The following is an 8,304-nucleotide window of genomic DNA, read 5'->3' as shown; positions in this document are numbered from 1 at the left end:
TGAGGAAAAGAAAATCATCAGATGAAAACAAGAAGTTACAAATATCAGAATTATGTGACAAGGATTTTAGTCATCATGGTGCTTCTATGAAAAATTATGTAAAAGCTTGAAGAAAATGAAAATATAGAAAGTCCCAGAGTTCCCATCAAATAAATATAATGTCCAAGCAAAGAAATAAAAGACATAAAGAAAAACCAAATTTCAGAACTGAAAATATAAACCAAAATGAAAAATTGCTAGAAGGGGCCAACCGCAGAACAGAGTTGATAAGGGAAAGAATGAGTAGATGTAAACATAGGACAGTAGAAATTGCCCACTCTGAGAAGTATGAGCAGGAACTCAGGAAGACTCAGCTTATCAAAGCTGCCCCAGCGATGAAAACAAGCTCTGTGTTTGAAGACCCAGTGATCAGCAAATCCTCCAACATGATGATGAAAGCCAGAAACAAAGTACTGGCCACATCCTTCATGATGCAGACTCTGGAAGCTGTGAAAGGAAGCATTTTGAGAAGTACCATGCTTCTGCAGAACAGGCAGCCATGAAACGCAACCCCTACACCATCTTCCACCAAGCACTGGAGAACTGTGAGCCTGTGATTGGGCTGGTACCCATCCTCAGAGGTGGCCATTTCTACCAGGTCCCTGTGCTACTGGCTGACTGGTGTCGCCACTTCCTGGCCATGAAGTGGATGATTACTGAGTGCAGGGAGAAGCCCTGGAGGATGCTGATGCCAGAGAGGTCATCACATGAGCTGCTGGAGGCTTTTCACAACCAGGGCACTATGATCAAGAAGTATGACATGAACAAGATGACTGAGGCCATCCATGCCCTAGCTCACTACTGCTGGTGTTAGAGAGAGGGTAGAGGCTCAAGGAGCAGCCCAGGGCTCTCTGCTGCAAGAAACAATAGGAGCCAGTGTCATGATGAAAAACACTTGTGTGTTAAGGGTATAGTTCCTTTTTAAGCTCAGGCAGGCCTCATAAGGATGGAGCAACATATTTATTGCTTCTTAGTCCTTTCTTTGGGGGCTAGAACTTGTTCTTCCTGTTTTATCACCTTACAAAGAGAGAACATGTCAATGTGGATTTCCCCCAGGAAACTTAGGGCCCATCCAGCTACTCTTCCTTCAATTTGGGTAGAACTTAGAATGATATGAAAGGAAGCAGTTTTAATATTAGAAAAGGTTTATTAAAAAATTCTCACCCTGAACTGGTGTAGTATGTGATACGGTACTGCCATTTATTAAAACCAACTAGAAATGAAGAGGAAGAGGAAGAGGAAGAAGAAGAAGAAAGGAAAGAAGGAAAGAAATAAAGAAGAGAAAGAAAGAAATAAAAAGAAGGAAGAAAGAAGAGAAATTACTCTTTCTGAAAAACAGAAAAAAATAGATGGAAAAAAGGTACTTAGGGACCTGACGTTCTGTAACAAAAGATCTAACATCCATGCCATCAGATTCCTATCAGGTTATAAGAAAGAATGACACTAAAGTAGTACTCAAAGAAATAATGGCTGAGGGGTCCCTGGCTGGCTGAGTCGGTAGAGTATGCGACTCTTGATCTTGGGGTCATGAGTTCAAGCCACATGTTAGGTATAAAGCTAACTATAAAACAAACAAATAAGTAAAAATAAATAATGGCTGAAAATCCCCCAAATTTGCCAAAATACATAAACCTACAAATGCAAGAAGGTGAGCAAACCTTAAACAGGATAGACCCAAAGAAATTCATGTCACAATACATTATAATCAAACTGCTGAAAATTAGAAGCAAAGAAAATCTAGAAAGTAGCAAGAGATAAATGACACTTTATTTCCAGGGGAAACTAATGCAAATTACAGCAGATTTCCAATACAAGTTCAGGAGAAGTACAACCTTCTCTCCACAACTCCTACTTGTGACTCTACCTTGAGGCCAGAAGGAAGTGGCACACTATTTTTAAATGCTAAGCAAAGAAATATCAACCCAGAATTCCATATGCAGTGAAAATATTCTTTATGGAAAAAGGAGAAATCAAGACTATCTTAGATGAAGGGAAATTAAGAGAATTTGTCACCAGAAGACCTACCCTAAAAGAATGGCTAAAGGCAATTAATGAAACAGGAAGTAAATAATAAGAGAAGAAATCTTGAAACATTAGGAAGAAATAAAGTATAATGGGAAGAGTAAAAACTTTGGTAATACAATAGACCTTCCTTTTCCTCAAGTTTCTCTACACTAATAATGAACTGTCTGAAAAAGAAATTTTAAAAAATCACATTTATATTATCAAAAGAACAAGAAACTTAGGAATAAATTCAACCAAAGAAGTGAAGATTTATACTGTGAAAACAGTAAGACATTGATTTAAGAAATTGAAGAAAGTGTAAATAATTGGAAAGATATCCCATGTTCATAGTTGGAAGGATATTATTTTTTTAATTTTTTTATGTTTATTTATTTTTGACAGAGAGAGAGAGACAGAGCATGAGCAGGGGAGGGGCAGAGAGAGGAAGACACAGAATCCGAAGCGGGCTCCAGGCTCTGAGCTGTCAGCACAGAGCCTGACACAGGGCTTGAACTCACAGACCGCGAGATCATGACCTGAGCCGAAGTCAGACGCTCAACCAGTTGACTGAGCCACCCAAGTGCCCCTTGGAAGGATATTATTAAAATTTCCATACTACCCAAAGTCATTTGTAGATTCAATGCAATCTCTACCAATATTCCAATGCCATTTTTCACAGAAGTAGAACAAACAGTCCTAAAACTCATATGGAACCACAAAATACCCTGAATAGCCAAAGTAATCTTGAGAAAGAACAAAGCTGGAGACATCACATTCCTGATTCCAAACTATATTACAAAGCTATAGTAATCAAAATAGTATGGTACTGGCATAAAAACAGGCACATACACCAATGGAACACAGTTAAAAGCCCCAAAATAAACCCACTCATATATGGTTAACAAATATGTGACAAGGGAGCCAAGTATAGACAAGGGGAAAATGATAGTCTCTTTAACAAATGGTGTTTGGAAAACTGGATAATCACATGCAAAAGAATGAGCTCCAGTCTTATACCATACAAAAATTAACTCAAAATATTTTTTTTAGTTTATTTATTTTGAGAGAGAGGTAGCATGAGTGGGGGAGGGGCAGAGAGGGAGGGAGAGAGAGATGTGGGGCTCCATCTCATGAACTGCAAGATCATGACCTGAGCCAAAACCAAGAACTGGATACTCAACTAACTGATCAATTCGGGCACCCCAAACTCAAAATATTTTAAGGACATAAATATAACACCTGAAACATTATAACCCCTAGAAAAAGACATAGGAAGGAAGCTCCTTAACATTGGTCTTGGCAATGATTTTTTGGATGTGATGCCAAAAGCACAGGCAACAAAAGCAAAAAAATCATCAAGCAGGATTTAAACTAAAAAGTCCTGCACTGCAAAAATAAATAAATAATAATAATAATCAATCAGTAAAATGAAAAGGCAACCTATGAAATAGTTGAAAATATCTATCTATCTAACCATCTATCTGACAAGGCATTAATATACAAAACATATAAGGAACTCCTATAAGGAACTCATATAAGGAACTCCTCCATATAAGGACCCAATAGCAAAAAGGAACTTAAAAATCCAATTAAAAATGACCAGAGGAACTGAATAGACATTTTGCCAAAGAAGATATACAAATGACCAATAGGCACATGAAAAGGGGCTCAACATCACTAGTCATCAGGGAAATGCAAATGAAAACCACCTATTAGAATGGCTATTATCAAAAAGACGGGAGATAATAAGTGTTAGTAAGAATGTGGAGAAAATAGAACCTTCATGCACTGTTGGTAGGAATGTAAATAAATTGGTACAGACACTATGGAATAAATGCAGAGGTTGTTCAAAAAATTAAAAATAGAACTACCACATGACACAGCAATCTCACTTCTGGGTGCATATCCAAAGGAAATGAAATTAGGATCTCAGATATCTGGACTCCCATGTTCATTGCACCATTATTCACAATAATCACAACATTGAAACTGCCTACATGTCTAAGGATGAACGGAATAAGATGTGACACACAGACACACACGATGGAATATTATTCAGCTATCAGAAAGGAGAAAGGCCTGCCATTTGCAACAACATTTGGACCTTGAAAGCATTATGCAAATTGAAGTAAGTCAGAGAAAGACAAATACTGAATGATATCACTTATATGTGAAATCTAAAAAGCCAAACTTACACAACAGAGTAGAATGGTTCTTGCCAGGGTCCTAGCAGTGGGAGAAATGGGAATGTGTTGGTTGAAGGGTACAAACTTCCAATTTTAAGATGAATAAGTTCTGGAGATCTAATGTACAGCATGATGACTATAGTGAACAATACTACATTATATATTTGAAAGTTGCTAAGCGAATAAATCTTAAATGTTCTCACCACACCAAAATATGATAATTTGAAGTGATAGAAGTGTTAACGAACCCTGCTGTAGTTACAATTTTCTAATAAATACACATGTATCAATTCATCATGTTGTACACCTTAAACTCACACACTGTTATATGTCAATTATATCTCAGTAAAGCTGGAGGAAAAAATTAGAAGAAGGAAGGGAGGCAAAAACAGAGGGAAGAAGGGAGGAAGGAAAGAGAAAAAGGTTGAAGGGACAAGACTAGAAAAAAGAGTTAAAAAAAAAACACAAAAAACTGTCCTCACAAAGGATCTGATTTTAATTGAATCAGTCTGTGTGGCAATTTATTTTCCAGGACATTGTTGAAAATAATAGAACAATCAGCCAGCAATTAGTGGCGCTTAATAGGTGGGCGTGCTCAGGGAAAGAGACAAAGAGAGCCCTGCCAAACAACTATCATTCTAAGGTGACTGTGCACATGCCCAATGCTGTGTCCTCCAAGAAGTGCCTATCAGAAGTGCATACAATAGAGAGGAAATACATTTCATTAAAAATGATCCAGTTAAAATAAATGATCCAGTTACCAGAAACAAACAAAGAAGTATAACAAACACCCCCACATACACACAGATGGGATGGAATGTGGACCTATAACCAGAGTTGCTACAACATGTTACCTAAAATGTCCCATTTCCAACAAAAAATTACAAGACATGCAAAGAAACAGCAAAGTCTGACCCATATATGGGGGGCAACAGAAATTGGCTGAGAGTGGACAGACATCATATTTAATGGACAAAGATTTCAAAGTGGCCAAGAGAAACATATTCAAAGCAGTATAAAAATATCATGCTTAAATAAGTAAAGGTATGGTGACAATGTCTCATTAAGTAGGGACCATCAATAAGAGGACAGAAACTATAGAGTCGCCTGGGTAGCTCACTCGGTTAAATTAACTTCAGACTCTTAATTTCGGCTCAGGTCATGATCTCACGGTTGGTGAGTTTAAGCCCCACGTGGGGCTCTGTGCTGACAGTGTGGAGTCTGCTTGGGATTCTCTCTCTCTCCTTCTCTCTCTGCCCCTCCCCAGCTCATGCTGTCTGTCCCTCAAAATAAATAAATAAAAACTTTTTTAAAAAAAAGGTTAAAACTATAAAAAAAGAACCAAATGGAAATTCGGAAGCCTAAAGTATCATAACTTAAAAGAAAAATTTACTAGAGGGGCTCCACAGTTAATTTGAATTGCCAAAAGAATTAGGAAAGAAAGAAAGAAAGAAAGAAAGAAAGAAAGAAAGAAAAGAAAAGAAAGAAATAGCAAGTATGAAAATAGATATTATGTAATCAAAAATCAAAATAACACAGAGGAAAAAAGAAAATAAAAGCTGCAGTGTCGGGGTGCCTGGCTAGCTTGGTAGAGCATGTGATTCAATCCCAGGATTGTGAGTTTGAGCCCCACATTGGGTATAAAGATTACATTAAAAAAATAGCTTCAGAGAAATATGGGACCTGCAAAGTACACAATGTGCATGTAACAGAAGTGCCAGAAGGGAAGAGATTAAGGTGCAGAAAAAATATTCAAAGATATAATTGCTGAATATTTTCAAATGTGATGAAAAACTTTATACATCTAAACAGCTCAATGAATTTCAAATACAATAAAAGCAACCAGATCCACAGAAAGATACATTATAATAAAAATGCTGAAAGCCAAAAGACATGGAGAAAATCATGAAAGCAACAAGAGTCATTTATAAAGAAATCCCAATAAAATGAATAGCTGACTTGTCATCAGAAACAATGGAGGACAGAAGGCAGGAGAGAAACATATTCGAAGTGCCAAAATAATAACAAAAAACTATCAACCAAGAATCCTATATCCCTCAAAGCTATCTCTGAATAATAAATGTAAAATAAAGACATTCCTTGATCAACACAATATGAGAGAATTTGTTGCTTAGCGGACCTACCTTATAAGAAATACTAGGCTGAAAGCAAGTGACCCAGACAGTATTTCAAATAAAAAAGCAAAAACTACTTGTAAAGTTAATTATATGTCATTATAAAAGACAGTATAAATGCATATTTCTTTCCTTTTGTCGCTTGACCAACTTAAAAAAACAATTAAAAATATATGTATAATTGCACTGAAGGGCCTACAATATATAGAAATGTAATAGGTTTGCCAATAACGCAGAGGAGGTGGTAGGGATCAGAGCTGTACTACATGGTAATGTGGATCAACAGAAATAAATGAAGAAACCAGAAATGGGAAATAAGGTCAATATAACAAAAGCTAAACATATATATACATGTTCCTCTTGCTCCTGTTTCTTTAAAATATATAAAATTGTATGAAGTAGTAATTATAGCACTATGTTATTGTGCCTTTAACATATATAATACATGCATCAATAACATCACAAAAAGAGGAAAAAGGGAACAGAGGTACACAGGAGTAACCTTTCTGTGTCTCACTGGAACTAAATTAGCATAAATCTGAAGCAAATTTTGATAAGATGTATATGGTAAGCCTAAGGGACCATGAAGGAACAACAAAGGAAATAATTCAAAACTATAATGGAAAAGTTAAAGAAATTAAAATTGTACATTAGAAAATATTCACTTAAAGCAAAAGAAAGCAGTACATGAGAAAGAGTAACAAAAAGGCATGGGACATATAGAAAACAAAAAAGGAAAAATAATATAAACAAAATTATATTAGTGACAACGTAATTAAAAGGCAGAGTTTATCAAAATGGATAAAAATCAAGCTCTACCTGTATGCCATCTACAGGACACACACTTACTATTCAAATATATAAACAGACGGGGTGCCTGGGTGGCAGCTAAGCAACCGACTTTGGCTCAGGTCATGATCTCGCTGCTTATGAGTTCGAGGCCCGCATCGGGCTCTGTGCTGACAGCTCCGAGCCTGCAGTCTGCTTCAGATTCTGTCTCTGTCTTTTTTTTTTTTTTTTTTTTTTAAATTTTTTTTTTTTCAACATTTATTTATTTTTGGGACAGAGAGAGACAGAGCATGAACGGGGGTGGGGCAGAGAGAGAGGGAGACACAGAATCGGAAACAGGCTCCAGGCTCTGAGCCATCAGCCCAGAGCCTGACGCGGGGCTCGAACTCACGGACCGCGAGATCGTGACCTGGCTGAAGTCGGACGCTTAACCGACTGCGCCACCCAGGCGCCCCAAATTCTGTCTCTGTCTTTATGCCCCTCCCCTGCTCACACTCTGTCCCTGTCTCTCTCTCTCTCTCTCAAATATAAAAAAAATAAAACATAAAAATTTTTTTACTTAAAAATAGATATAAATAGATTGAAAGTAAAAGGATGGGGAAAAATCTATCCTGCAGACAGCAATAGTAAGAAAACTGGAATGGCTATACTAATATCAAACAAAATGCACTTTAAAACAAAAAAGTGCTTTTAGAGATAAAGAGGGATATTTTACAATGATAAAAGGGACAATCCATCAGGATTATATAACAAGTATAAACCTACACATTCAATTATAGAGCACCAAATTACATGAAGCAAAATCTGACAGAAATTAATAAACAATCGATTCTACAATAATACTTAGAGAGCAAAAAATCCATATTCAATAATGGATACAACAAGACAAAATATTAACAAGGAAATAGAAGAACTGAATAACACTATAAAATATCTATACCTAATGGACATATATAGAACATGCCTCCCAAGAACAGCAAGATACACATTCTTCTCAAGTGCACATGGAATGCTCTCCACAGTAAACCATTTGGTAGGCCATAAAACAAGTCTCAGTACCTTTAGGAGGACAGAAATCATACAAAGTATGTTCTTCAACCACAATAGAACAAAACTGTAAATCAGTAACAGAAGGAAATTTGGTATGTTCA

At 36.6% G+C, this 8,304-nt stretch overlaps 1 pseudogene; it reads left to right on the top strand.

Annotated features, from left to right (window-relative positions):
- Nucleotides 1-278: 278 nt before the first annotated feature.
- Nucleotides 279-853, top strand: LOC125157049 (28S ribosomal protein S7, mitochondrial-like; annotated as a pseudogene).
- Nucleotides 854-8,304: the final 7,451 nt, after the last annotated feature.

This window comes from Prionailurus viverrinus, chromosome X (genome assembly GCF_022837055.1).
Source record: "Prionailurus viverrinus isolate Anna chromosome X, UM_Priviv_1.0, whole genome shotgun sequence".
NCBI lineage: Eukaryota > Metazoa > Chordata > Mammalia > Carnivora > Felidae > Prionailurus > Prionailurus viverrinus.
This window is presented reverse-complemented; position numbering and strand designations above follow the sequence as displayed.